Source organism: Salvelinus sp. IW2-2015, linkage group LG20 (genome assembly GCF_002910315.2).
Source record: "Salvelinus sp. IW2-2015 linkage group LG20, ASM291031v2, whole genome shotgun sequence".
In the NCBI taxonomy this organism is placed as follows: Eukaryota; Metazoa; Chordata; class Actinopteri; order Salmoniformes; family Salmonidae; genus Salvelinus; species Salvelinus sp. IW2-2015.
This window is the reverse complement of record NC_036860.1, coordinates 33,372,833-33,386,734: the sequence shown is the minus strand read 5'-3', so window position 1 is coordinate 33,386,734 and position 13,902 is coordinate 33,372,833.

Genomic DNA, 13,902 nt, shown 5'->3' with positions numbered 1-13,902 from the left:
GACCTACTTCACTGCCACAAGTCATAAACTTCTGACCTTAGTTTTGTTCCCATGGCAATTTAAATGTTGTAGAATCTTAATGTTTTCCTCTAATCCTGGACTAAATCGGACCACCATTTTATTTACGTTTGCAATGCGCAAAACAAATAATCTGGCCTCAGACCCCAACCAAGAGCATCAAAAGTCGTGCTATAAATTCTCAGACACACAAAGATTCCTTGATGCCCTTCCAGCTCCTTCTGCCTACCCAAGGACGTCAGAGGGACAAAATCAGTAACCACCTAACTGGAGGAACTTCAATTTTTAAACCTTGGCAGGGCAATTTATCATAGACGAATACTTGGTTTACCAACCTAGGTGAAAGAAGATTCTAAAAACATGCTATTTGGTACCATGTGCAGCATTTAAAGAAACTGTAGGCTTTGCGCCTGCGTGTGCTTAATGAGAAATAATTGGATACCCACCGCTTCTGAAGCAAGCGTTCCAGGAAAATGTGTGCAAACGAGAGGAAGAATTTCGAGCAAAAAACAAAAACAGACTACTATGGTGAGGATGACGGCGTACTCGTATGCCTTGGGTTGGGAATGGGCATTGAGATAAAGGATATTACAGCATGGGCTTGATACAGCTGTGCATCGGAGCAGATCATACGCAAGAACAGCTGTGGATCTAGACAGAGCTGATGGCTTCTTCAAGTTACTTGTCAAGGTGTAGATACTTTTAATGTCTCCAATTCAGTGATTTTTGCAAATCGTTTAGCCAGACATTGCTGAAGCCACTGAAGCAGAAACTTGGGAAGGAAAGGCGGCTTTGGAAGCCAAAATAACTAGACCAGTGTAAAAATAATGTAAACAGCCCACCCAATTTACCTACCTCATCCCCTTACTGTTTTTATTTATTTACTTTTCTGCTCTTTTGCACACCAGTATCTCTACTTGCACATGATCATCTGATGATTTATCACTACACTGTTAATCTGCTAAATTGTAATTATTCGCTCCTATGGCCTATTTATTGCCTACCTCCTCATGCCTTTTGCACACAATGTATATAGACTCATTTATTTATTTTTCCTACTGTGTTATTGACTTGTTTATTGTTTACTCCATGTGTAACTCTGTGTTGTTGTCTGTTCACACTGCTATGCTTTATCTTGGCCAGGTCGCAGTTGTAAATGAGAACTTGTTCTCAACTAGCCTACCTGGTTAAATAAAGGTGTAATAAAAATAAAAATAAATAAAATAAATTAGATGTTGCCAAATGAGTAAGTGGAAAATTCCATTACGACTGAGGGAGGAGGCCCTTATTTGAATTTGCCTTTCCTCCAAATGAAACGTTCGGCTCTCTGTAATAAGCTCCAAATGTAGTTGTTAAGCAAAGGGTTGTAATGGTATCATCAACACATGTAATATTAATGACATAAACTCTATCCAGACATGATGGCATGTCCATTTTCCTGAGTCTGTAGTGAATTGACAAGGTCTGGGACTATGTTTGCTTGTGGCTGTCGACTGAAGTAATTCTGTAAGTGTGCAGGAGACCATCCATCAAATAATAATAACTAAGCAGGTCAAAAAACACCCCTGAAGCAATTTCTTTCACAAAACATGCCCCAGGTGTTTTAACAACAAATACATGGAATTTAGCTAGGAATGCAATTAGAAACCTTTTGAGAATGTTTGTAGAAAATACCAGATAATGCCGAAAAAAATTACCTTTCCTCAGACATAAAAATCTATTGCTGAGTCCTGTGTCACACATGGTGGTCTAAGCAATTATCACTTTGAAATCGAAATATGAAACTTTAGTGATTAAGAATGTCCTCATTATACTAATTTACAGAACAAATCCACCCAGCTATTACGTTGCCTAAAAGTCAAGGTTTTCTGTTTTGTTCTATAACATTAACATATTGGTAACACTTTCTTTCAGCCATCTTCTGAATAAGTCAATAAGAAGTCAATCATACTGTACAGCTGATACAAACCCGCACAAAGTAGTTGTTTGACATATAGTATGGTGGCAGCGTTGGGATCTTGTCACAAGACAACATGCTAAACACTATGTCAGCTCAATTGGAAATGACCTTTAACATTTCAAATCATGCCACACGCCGGATTAAATCTATCCCTATATCTTTGATAAAGTAATAGGTTAGCAAAAATATACTTAAGTATCAAAAGTAAAAGTACAAGTATAAATCATTTCAAATTCCTTATATTAAGCAAAGCAGACAGACACATTTTCTAGTTTTTATTTTATTTAGAGATAGCCAGGGGCTCAATCCAACACTCAGACATAATTTACAAACTAAGCATGTGTTTAGTGAGTTCGCCAGATCAGAGGCATTAGGGATGACCATGGATGTTCTCTTGATAAATGTGTGAATTAGAACATTTTCCTGTACTGCTAAGCATTCAAAATGTAACGAGTACTTTTGGGTGTCAGGGAAAATGTTTGGAGTAAAAAGTACATATTTTTCCTTAGGAATGTAGTGAAGTAAAAGTAAAAGTTGTAAAAAATATAAATAGTGAAATAAAGTACAGATACCACAAAAAAACGACTTAAGTAGTACTTTTTACATAAGTACTTTACACCACTGCGTGAAATTATATGGGACAACAGAACAGATTGGACATGTGCCACTACAGCGAGCAATCTCCATGTTTGTGAAAATGTATCAATTTGGCCATGTTTTCTTGGCAACAGATTAAGCAGCCATATTGTTCTCTGATTTGGATGAATCGGTATGAACCTGAAAGGAGGAAGAAACATACAGTGCATTTGTTTAGACACCTTGTGTTATGATGAATTCTCAGAGTGATATATTTACTTCAATTAAACCCTTGGCAACGACTAATAGGTCTATATGAAATCAATCAAAAAAGGGCTGGTTGATTTAATATGTAATGAGTCAATTGTGAGTTACAGTGGAATCTACCTTTTGCTAAATATGTGTATGTGACCAATAAAATTGGATTTGACACATGGAACAGGTCAGCAGTTGATGGAAAGCTTTCACTACTACTCAGTTAGCAAAGACTACTGTGCATGTCCCAATAAAGTACACCTCTATGAAAACGATATTAAGGAAAACAACCTTTTTTCTACAATGATGTTAGCCGTTGCGTTCACATCGCCATATCCTATACGTGAGAACAGCTCTTGCCTCCCAGAGCAAATCCCTAGGTTTAGCCAAATACACTGTCTGGGCTGACAACCTAGATTCAATGCCCAGTGGGTTAATCAAACAGGCAAAAAAAAAAAACTTGCTAGCTCCATAAACAAATAATAATAATGTTTGGTGGTTATACTCTGTTTACCTTGTAATTTACCCTCCAAATGGTGACAAAGTGTAAGCGATGTGACACAGATTTTCTCCTCAATGTCCTTGTACGTGCTGTTGATTTCAGGCCGGATAATGTTATCCCACCACTGCATCCTTGTTTTGATATTTAATCTGTTAACACTTTAAATTAACTTTAAGGAATGCACAATCGATAAATTACAGCATTGAATTTTTACCATATGTAAGCATTTATACACCTACATAAAGTACAAAAATTAATCTCCCACGAGCGAACACTAGGTCCTCTGAACAAATTACCGACTCCTCATTTGTACATTTTGTTATATTACCTAAAATTAAATCAATCAAATGTATTTTTAAAGCCCTTTTTAAATCAGCAGATGTCACAAAGTGCTTATACAGAAACCCAGGCTAACACCTCAATGAGCAAGCAATGCAGATATTGCATCCATGCAATGTAAGCATACTTACAGTTGAAGTCGGAAGTTTACATACACCTTAGCCAAATACATTTAAACTCCGTTTTTCACAATTCCAGATATTTAATCCGAGTAAAAATTCCCTGTCTTAGGTCAATTAGGATCACCACCTTATTTTAAGAATGTGAAATGTCAGAATAATAGAAGAGAGAATTACTTATTTCAGCTTTTATTTCTTTCAACATATTCCCAGTGGGAGTAAAGTGGAGTAAAGATGGTCTATAGTTTTTTTTCTCTCTGGTTGCACATGTGACATGCTGGTAAAAATTTGGTAAAATGGATTTAAGTTTGCCTGCATTAAAGACCCCGGCCACTAGAAGCAACATTTCTGGATGAGCATTTTCTTTTTTGCTTGTGGCCTTATACAGTAAATAGACAGCTACGAAACATATAGATGAAAACTTTCTTGGTAGATAGTGTGGTCTACAGTTTATCCTGAGGTACTCTACCTCAGGCGAGCAATACCTCGAGACCTCCTTAATATTAAACGTTGCGCACCAGCTGTTATTGACAAATAGACACACACGCCCCCACCCCTTGTCTTACCAGACATAGCTGTTCTGTCCTGCCGATGCACGTAAAACCCAGCCAACTCGTTCAGCCACGACTCGTGAAACATAAGACATTACAGTTTTTAATGTCCCGTTGGTAGGATAGTCTCGAACGGAGATCCAGTGACTGCATGTTGGCCAATAGAGCGGATGGTAGAGGAGTGTTACCCACTTGCCGACGAATTCTCACAAGGCACTCCGATCTCCGCCCCCTGTATTTCTTTATTGTCTTCACGCGAATGATGGAAATTGGCCTAGGTCTCGGAGAAGCAGTATATCCTTTGCGTCGGACTCATTTAAGAAAAACTCTTTGTCCAGTTCGAGGGGAGTAATCGCTGTTCTGATACCCAAAAGCTCTTTTCGGTCATAAGAGACGGTAGCAGCAACATTATGTACAAAATGAGTTACAAACAATACCAACAAACACACAAAATAGCACAGTTGGTTAGGAGCCCATAAAACGGCAGACATTATCCTGACATTAGGGTTTAGATTGTTACACGCCTTCCTTTCTGCCACTAACCACCTTTCTGTGGACTGTCATGTGCTCACCATCTTGATACCCTAAGCACTCATTTTGGACTCATTTTGACTTATTTGCAACAATGCCACTAATATGCTGACTTTATCTAAAAAACAGACAAGCCAAAAGTGACTAAACTCATGGGGTCTGTTTTAAATGACATTTTAGAAAGTTAAGACTTTATTTCATAGTCTGGCTACATTTGTAAGGCGATGAGGCTGAGCCGTCAGAAAGAGAGACATTATCCTCATTTCAATTTAGAGCCATCACTCAAACACATGCAAATTAACTGGAAGGGGCAACGTGGTAATGCTAACGTGTTTTCAATGTTTGAGATGGCAGATGTCTAGCGCTGCCAACAATGAGGCACGTGTGAACAAACGACACTCGAATGCTAAGGGTCTCCACCAAGGAGAAAATTCTCTCACTAGATGAGACATCACATCGCAGTAATCAAAGCAAGAAAGAAAGCGAGAAAGAGAGAGGGTGGGGAGTGAGGAGCATTAACAGAGGGCTGAAAGCAGACACTATACCCCCCAGGGAGGGAGCAGCAGTCTATGCAGTATGCTCGGTGTATGTGAATACTCCCAACACATCTGCAGTACACAGAAAAAGGAAAATAAGGTGGCACTAGGCAGTGTCAGTCAACTTTACTGACAAAATGAGGGTTGATACCACTCAGAATCTCATGTAGACACTGCTCAAAACTCAATGTCTTGTATAGTCTCTGTACTATGCCATTAGTAACAATAACAGTGTTTGAGTAATGTTTCAGTGTCAGTGTGCATTATAACCATCCCAGACTGCTGCCGCCACAATCATAACAAGCTCCTAATTAAAAGATGGGAATGAGAACTTCGAGCAAATTATGCAAATGTGTGGGCGAACATGGGCGGATTGGCCGTCTGGAAATTCTGGAAAATGCCATAATTTATTAGGGTGGGCTTGTCAAAATTGACACACACAAAAATAATAAAAATAAAAATATATACACCACCGTTCAAAAGTTTGGGGTCACTGAGATATGTCCTTGTTTTTGAAAGAAAACCAATTTTTTTGGCCATGAAAATAACATCAAATTGATAATAAATTACAGTGTAGACATTGTTAATGTTGTAAATGACTATTGTAGCTGGAAAAGGCTGATTTTTTTATGGAACATCTGATTGGCTGAGCTGTGGTGGCGCAAATTCACATTCAAAGTAAAACTCACATCATCAAAGAGAGTGAGACCCGCTCTGACTGTCAGAGCGGGTCTGACAGAGTGGGTCTGACAGAGTGGTGAAAAAGTTAGACCAAAAAAAGGCTTGAGGTCGACCCTTCTAAATGTGTGAAATTAACCGACTTATTGTCACACCCTGACCTTAGTATTATTTTGGTCAGGGTGTGACGAGGATGGATATTATTGTTTTGTATTGTCTAGGGTTTTTGTATGTCTAGGTGTGTGTGTGTGTAGTCTAGGCATATGTAGGTCTATGGTGGCCTAGATTGGTTCCCAATCAGAGGCAGCTGTTTATTGTTGTCTCTGATTGGGGATCCTATTTAGGTTGCCATTTACCAGTTTGGTTTGTGGGTTATTGTCTATGTGATGTTGCATGTTTGCACTCGTGTCATTTAGCGTCCACGTTCGGTTTGTTATTTTGTATAGTTTGTTCAGTCTTCTTCAGTCTTCTTCGTTATTAAAAATATGTATTATCATCACGCTGCGCCTTGGTCTGTTATGGTTCTGCTTGTCCGAGTGTCTGTGAGAACTGACAGATCATCTGCTGTGGTGCAGTCGAGGTAGGAAGAAAACAGAGAAAGACACTCATGCACACTCACTCAGATCATGTAGCCTGTTAGGCCTAATATTTTGGCTGGACTGTGTATTGCATAAAATATATTTCATACCTACTATAGTAGGCTGATTAGGGAAGGGGGATTCGGTGAAACAATTAGACAATAGGCTACTTGAAACATAGCCTAACAAGTCATTAGATTGGCTTTAATAACACATAGGTAAGGCAATAGCCATCTACTATACATTTATACAGTGCTTTTTACTAAACACAAGTCATCATGTATTAAAATGAAGATCAATTCTGTCTGTGTAATTTAATTGTTTTATCGCTTCTGAGTCTCAGTCTCTTCAGCCCAGTCAGTGAGTTTATGAGTTGTAGTAAGAATTGACTCTGGTGTCAGATTACATTACATAACCACTGCACTGAAGGCTGGAAAGTCCGCCTATCTTCTACTTATTTAATTCGCTGAAAGCCCTGTCACTTCTTGGCAGAAAAATACGCATACGCACACAGCCCTTTCAAACTAAGCACAACACTGGAACTCTATCAACCTAAACTAGTCCCGGCATCGTTCTTTGACAAACACAGATGGTTGTATATTGAATTAAATAGAAGAAAACCGAGACAGGGAGAGACCGCCAGTTCCATAATGTAGCCATTGGCTACGGCCAAAACAGTACCCATTGGCTTATATAATACCATATATTACCTTATAACAGCCTAACTACATATTTAAAATTTGTGCATTTCAAGTGTTCCACCCTGTCCATTTTAGATAAGTATTCAAATACATACAATTCAATTGAAGAAAACCGAGCTAGAAGGAGAGAGAGAGAATGACTGCCAGCTTGTTCATGTTTTGCCGGTAACACTTTATTTTAAGGGTCCGTAATAAACCATTTATAAATTGTGTGTTCACCATTTATGACCCATGTTGTGGCTGAATTTTTTTGTCCCAGTCCACCCTTGGTAGTGGTTATACTGTAGTTCTGGCGCCTGACCAGGTTGCACAGCTAACTGGTCATTCTGGGCAAGCTGCAGCGACAAGGGACGTATCCTTCCTGTATTACTGGCAGGATATTCCAGGCTGTGTGGTGATCAGTTCCCAACATTTGGGTGCAGGCACCCAAAGGTTGGGGGGATGTGGGCAGGTGTAGCTGAAATGCCAAGGCTGAATTTTTGTCAAAGTCTGCTGCTGTGGGCGAAACCGTGATTCAAATGACAATAGTACTGTTTCAAAGATGGGCTTGGTTCAGACTGGGCCTGTTTCCCAAACCCTCCTTTCCCAGATGGCCTGCCCTGCTGTATCCCAGAGGGCCTTGCCAGGGAATGTGTGTGATTATAGGCAGTCTGTCATTCCATACGCCTACTAATTACCATCTCTGTTTGATGGGCGGCTGACATGTGCTTACGAGGGACAGTATTTCGCAAAGATTCTTTATGCGCTGGACCCGGACAGGCAGGCGGGCATCCTGGCGCTCCTCTTCACCTACGCTGTAGCTACCAACGGTTCCTTCCTCCATAAAGCCAAGCCCTCAGTCACCTAGCTGATTCCATTCCATTCACAATTTGGGCCTTTAAAAGAGCAATTGAATAGGAGAGATTCCGAGCGGTTGCAGATGTTTAAGATAAATGGTTCATGTCCCAATTGTCTGCCTTAATTACGTTTTTTTTCCTGTGAGAGGCTGTTGGGCGCGTTATTAACAAATCATTACATTGAGTGCCTCTCATCTTTCATAAAAGGCCCACATAATTGGGTTTGTTTGCCTTTTACTTATCCAATGGCCGGAACCATCATTATTCCCCCCTCTTCAAAGTGAAAATAGCTTATTATCGCATTATCTCAATGTCATTCAGCATTTATAAATGTTTTGCTGAATCCAATGCTGCTTTCACTTGCTATCAGAGTTATTGCAAGTTCCTAGTTACGACTGGGACATTTCCATTGAACGATTCTCCAAATCGGAATTACATGTGGGAAACTGACCTTTTACCTTTTCAACCAAAAGATGACAAATATATTTTTGATAATTACAATAATGTAGCTAGTTTGTGCATATTGTCAATGTTAAGCAAACTAGCTTAATTTATTATTAGCAACTTATCAAGCTCGCTAAAATGTTATTGGTTGAAGAATTTTTCTGACCAAAAAACACATGAATGAAATGAAGTCGTATTTCTGATATCAAAATCGGTTGAGATAATCTTTGATTTAGAGGTGTGACTGAGATGATATTAGGCTGCTTAGGATAATATACTTATATTGGGGCTACAGTGATCACAAATCACTGACTGCCTTGTTTTAGTTTTTTACACAGCAAACGAGTCTAGGCCCAATCCTAATCCAACCCTTTTTAGAGATGTTTATGGTCCTGTAGGGCGAAGTTCGTGATAAAAGGAAACCTCTTAAATATATATATATATACGTTTGTTGTTTATTTTCCTACTCCTGTCACATTTCAATTTCACAATGTCTAACCTAGGGCCATGTTAAATGTGGTAGGTGGAAATCTGTACCTCGTTGGCAAATCCCCTTAATTCATTATTCTCTGGGAGAGACAATTTAAGAACTGCACAGCTGAAAATAATTGCATCTGCAATGCTCATTCAATCACCCTTGGGCTGAAATGACTCTGTCATAGCAATCCTTCTGCATGTGCCAAATTGAGACTAGAGCTATATCCCAAAGTAGCAAAGTTATCTCCTAAACACCCATTATAATTGAACTCCATCATTCTAATAATGAGTTTTGTATGAACAGGTTGTTGTCGAAGGATCTGAGTGATTTCCTTGAGTAGAGTAACGCTTTGATGGCTTCCATAGCGCTCTAAAATGTATGCAAATAAGCTGTTTTGCACATCTCTGTAGAAACTGACCTACTTCTCACATGTTGCAATAGATACAGTATGCTGCAACATTGGAATATTCTCAACCAGCTAAAGCATATCACCAATTTGTAAAAGTGCAGAACAAATCATTTCAGAAATCAGAACTGGGACACGTTGCTTATCCATCGGCAGCAGATACGTCTGGACTCGTGAGGCTGAGGTCCATTGACTCGTGCCGAGTGCTAAAATTAGTAGTCAATAACCTGCCACTTCATTGACTGATCTACTAAGTGCGAGTCAAGATTATTTATTTCCAAAATATATATATTTAATTGGGATGAATCTTGTCTTGGAGGCAAAGCTGAGCAATTTCCACTAGATGAGCAAGCTGCAAAGTCAAAATAGGTTATGTATTGTAAAAAAAAACTGAAAACAAAAATGAGCTTTTTAGTCTTAATTTAAGGTTTGGGTTAGGCATAATGTCAGCAGTGTGGATAAGGTTAATGTCGGGCCGTGACTGTGGCTGTGCAATCTAGTGACTAACTACCATGTAAAGCTGCCTCCAGTACATGAGTCATCCCAATAAATGCCAACTTGCTTGAAAAACACTGCTGAAGTGTTGTGAGGGTAAAGTGTTGAAAAACATTATTCCTTGTACAGTATACACAAGGCAGTAGTTTACACTCATTACAATAGATGTACTGCACTGTAGATGTACTTCACCTGAACACGTTCCACAATGAATGCACCCTCTATCATTAAGCTAATACTTCACGCATTACTGCAAATAGTTTGTTTTTAGAGGAGGATACATGCACATTCTTTAACCATTGCATTACAGTTGTATTTCAGTTGATAGATGAAACATTGACAATGACAACAGTTTTGTTCCAATGTTTTTCCAATCAATGTTTTTTCAGGTGATCGTAAAATCTATCGACATGTCTGTCTCAGATAATAGACATCCTCATTTGCCGTCAAACAATTAGCATAATTATGTGCCATAATGCACCAAAGCTGTTTTCTTAGTGGCATCACCATAAATCATACGCTTAAAAGAGAATCCCTCCAGTCATTGTGGAACTAGCAAACCAATGAGTATTATGGAAGAAAGGGATATTATTGGGGAGTCCAAATAATCTTTATTGGCTGTGGGAATAATTCCAATTTTTATTTCTTAAACATTCTATTGAATCTGCCAAATCACTGCCTTTACAATTTATTGCTCTGTCTGCCTCCCTTTCTGTGGCCAAATTAATTATGTCTACTTGTGCTTTTGCATAAACCATTCATTGGCCAAACTAGCCCCAGCAAATTATGTAAGGACCCCTCAGATCCACCCCAGCATATGGGTGATTCTGCAACTTTGGGCACTTTGGCCCTGAAAGTTTTCAGAAATTAAAACTTACTGAAACACCATTTTACCAGAAGTATTATAATTGTCTTTGATTTGTCTAGTAACAATATCTAATAATGACTGCTATCATACTATTCAAGAATGTATATATTTTTGTCATTTTTCCCAGACAGCCATAGACAAATTATATTTTCTCACGTCATTAAACATCCATTTATAACACATTTATTATACATTTGTACATTAACGCGAATATAATATTATTTTAAGTGATTAAGGTTTTCCTAATATTAATAATTGAACACGACGCCTGAATGTATAAACCTGCCTTGGTGACAGCTGAAGACATTTATTTATCATGAAAAAATATATATTTCCACCCAACCTTTTGATGAGATTATGATAACAACCATGTGATTTCCCTATCTAAAACAAATCAATCAATGTAAATTATACATAATATACTAATTTACCTAAAAAATATGGGTAGTGATAGAAGTGACACGGTGTGGTGGAAATTACATCTATGTAAAATAAAACGGAAAAAAACTATATTTTATTGCAAACATTTTGAACAACCATTGTTAAACATTTAATGAATATACTGTAAGACAAAGTAAGATTCCAAAACACTGGAACTGGCACCTTTTCAAAACGAAAACACCCAGGTAGCTGGCCCACATCTGGCCTGATTCACGCAAGCCAGATCTTAAACTGCTGGCCCGGGTCTGGCAGCCGTATCCAGCCCGAGTCCGAAATGAATGACAGTACAGACAACCATGTCATTCGGTCCAGATCTGGCAGCCTGAACTGAGCCAAAGCTGCCATTTTAGGATCAGAATCCACCCCCTCCTTCTCCCCCACTACACCAAAAAAATATGTATTGGTAGTAATATTATATTAAATGTAGGTAGTAATATTGCAGCTTTCAACCGAACTATGAATAACATAGACATAAGAAAAGACATGACATTCTCATTTGAAAACTATTTAAATAGATGAAATTGACTGTGTGGGTGTCATCCCTCAACAGGCACTATGTAGGTACGTGTATCCAAATAAATGTCACTAGAAAAGAGCTTAAACAAATGCAAATGCAGCTACTTTGATGTTATTCTATCTGCAGAGTTGACGCGACTGTGTTAGCCAGTAGTGTATGTCAACCAAAAAGCTATCCTTTTGAATCATCTGTTCATAGAACATTCTCCCAAGTGTCTTGATGATCATCCAGGTGCTTCTTGGCAAACTTGAGGCAACGTTTTGGACGAGATTGATTCCATTATGTCTGGCGAAAACCAAACACTGCATTCCACAGTAAGCCACAGTAAGAACCTCAGACCAACACTCAAACATGGTAGTGATAGTGTGATGGTTTGGGGATGCTTTGCTGCCTCAGGACCTGAATTACTTGCTTTAATAGAAGGAACCATGAATTCTGCACTGTATCAGATAATTCTACAGGAGAATGTCAGTCCATCCGTCTGTGAGCTAAAGCTGAAGTGCAGCTGGGTCATGCAGCAAGATAATGATACAAAAACACATAATCAAGACTACATGAAAATGATTTAAACGCAACACATTGAAGTTTTGGAATGGCCTAATCAAAGTCCAGATCTAATACCAATTGAGATGTTGTGGTAGGACATGAAATGAGCAGTTCATACTTGAAAACCCACAAATGTTGATGAGGCAAAGTAGTTTTGCAGGCAAGAGTGGGCTAAAATTCCTCCACAGCAATGTGAGAGACTGATCAACAACTACAGGAAGCATTTGGTTGCAGTCATTACAGCTAAAGGTTGCACAACCAGTTAGAGTGTAAGGGGCCAATTATTTTTTCACACAGAGGAATTGGGTGTTGCATAACTTAGTTTATTAAATAAAATAACTATCCATTTTTTTGTTATTTGTAAACTCAGATTCCCTTTATCAAATATTAGGTTTAGGTTGAAGATCTGACAACATTCAGTATCAAAAGAGAAAATCAGAAAGGGGGCCAATACTTTTTCATGGCAGCCTGTGGTTAGAGCGCTGGGCCAGTAACCAGAAGGTTGCTGGATTAAATCACCGAGCTGACAAGGTAAAAATCTCTTGTTCTGAGCGAGGCAGTTAACCCACTGTTCCCGGGTGCCGAAGACGTAGATGTCGATTATGGCAGCCCCTCTGAATCAGAGGGGTTCGGTTAAATGCGGAAGACACATTTCAATTGAATACATTCAGTTTGACAACTGACTAGGTATCCCCCTTTCCCTAATGTAAAGCTGCACATTTCTCACATCTCGCCTGCCACCTCCGGAGGTAGTGCATGACAATCGCCCAAGAGTTGCCCCCCTCTGAGCATTGCTGTGTAAACAGACTTGTTGTTGCGCCAAATGCTCCTATAGTAAAATCCTTGATAGCAAAGCAATGCTTTAGGAACAGCTGAAATGTATAGGCATTTTCCTTTTATTAAAGACTTGTTTTATTGACTTTTTCCTTGAAATTTCAGTAGAAGCCAGTTACTCTGAAATTGATGCTGTAGCTTCAAAGGGAAATGTAACAATTTTTCTACTTCATATTGATCATCTCCAACACCACCCAAACATGTGAAAATGGTGCGTTTCTATGTTTTGTAGTAAAACGTAAAGATAAGGGCTTCCAATGACATCAACCAATTAGTAGGCAATGCCTGCTGTTAAGTTCCCCAGCAAGAGTACCAAATAATTTCACTCAAACAGAAGGGGGAACTAACAAAGATTCAGTGACAACTAAAAGAAACAAGTAGGGTTTTAGGAGGGGTTCTGAAAGACACTCATGGGGGTGTCCACAAAGTTGAATAGCAACAACGACTGGAACCCAAAAGACACATACCATGAGCGCCCACAAATTTTGCCCAAGAAGAGGCAAACAAAAGAAAAACCCATACCAGACTTTATTGAATTTTTTATTTAACTAGGCAAATCAGTTAATTAAGAACTAATTCTTATTTTACAATGACGGCATACCTCGGCCAAACCCTCTCTTAACCCGGATGACGCAAGGGCAAATTATGCGTCGCCCTATGGTACTCCCGATCACGGCCGGTTGTGATACAGCC